The following is a 1,466-nucleotide window of genomic DNA, read 5'->3' on the forward strand; positions in this document are numbered from 1 at the left end:
CTGTGCAGAATGTTTATTTCTGAGCCACAAATCTTGGCATCGACTTGCTAGAATGTAAACAATTTTAAAATGCTGTCATTACAAAGTGCAAATCATATAATTTGGATGGAGAGCTTGTGAGATTGTGATGGGCAAGCCGTCTGATTTGTAAATGCAACTAATATCGCAATGCATTTTTCTGCCCCACAATACTATTGTCACATTTTTGCATTGCAATATATTGAATTTCGATATATCGTCCCATCCCTAACATCTGCTGAACTTTTCCTTATTGTAACACCAGCCCTCTGCCTGAATGCCCTCTGCTCGGTCTCCTTACCTTACAGGAAAATGTGATTTTTGTTATCATAGATGTGAAGTTTTATGACTTATAACTGGATGAAAACCACTACTCTATAGAGAATGCACAAAATGTAATATCCCTCTGTGGATTTTCTTATTAACTCCATCTGATATGATAGTAACAGTACTGATGAGCTACTCTGCTATAGGAAGAGCACAATGGCAAAGTAATGATCAAAGTTAAATGTTAGTAAATATACTGTTCTATTAAATATTATATAATATTAGAGTAAATATTTCTATTCATTCCTGCCATGAATACTTTGTGAACTGCCTGTGTCTGAGGTTGAAGCCTCTTCTGTGCAGCTTCAGAGATTCAAGTAGCACTGACTGGATAAAATCCTGGTAATAGATGCATCTCACAAGTGGATAATAGCCAATTCTTCAGTCCTCCTCTTCACTTTTGAATCCCACCTTAGCACAGAAGTGGCTGGACTGCGTGTCGGAGCGGTCATCGAGTGATCAAATGGTTCTTTTCAGAATGATTGTTTTTATGTTTCCTTCACTTTCTGGTTTTTATGTGGTTTGACTGCCTGTTTTCGTGTTCTGAGCCTTGAGAGTTCTGAGTTTTCCTCTTGCTCCACTTCTCAAATCCTTTGAAACTATAGCTGCAGGTAATCTGTCAATAATCTCTCCTGAAATCCCAGTGAGTTGTTCTTCCTAGTCTCAAAAGTCATCATGAGAGGACATGAGAAGTGTTTGCAGAGTGAGGAAAGGAGAGTAGCCTAACTAAGGAACCAAGTGAGCAGTTTTGACATTCAGCTTCTCGGTGCAATCTTTAGAGCATGAAGAGGAAGAGTCAATAAAATTGTTAAAGCACCTTCTGATAGATTTGATAGGAGTGTTTACAAACCTCACACTCGCAAAAGAGCCATCTAAAGTTTACCAATCTCTTTCTCTACCACTGCTCTGTCCTGAACTAGTGGACATTTCTTATCATTTAAGGAGTATTATTATATGATTCATTTTTTAAAAGAAAATGTATGTATTTACATGTATCAATTAAATATTAAATTTGAAAAAGAAAAAAGTATATACGTATATGTAACATTTGCTGTCTGTGTTTTCTACTTGGTGACAATAATTCTTGATGAAAAAAACTGACAACATACATAAATTGTGTT

The sequence above is a fragment of the Centroberyx affinis genome, unplaced genomic scaffold (genome assembly GCF_046629955.1).
Source record: "Centroberyx affinis isolate AG114_WGS23_722 - 3 ecotype Tasmania unplaced genomic scaffold, CSIRO-AGI_Caff_v1 ptg000100l_1, whole genome shotgun sequence".
NCBI lineage: Eukaryota > Metazoa > Chordata > Actinopteri > Beryciformes > Berycidae > Centroberyx > Centroberyx affinis.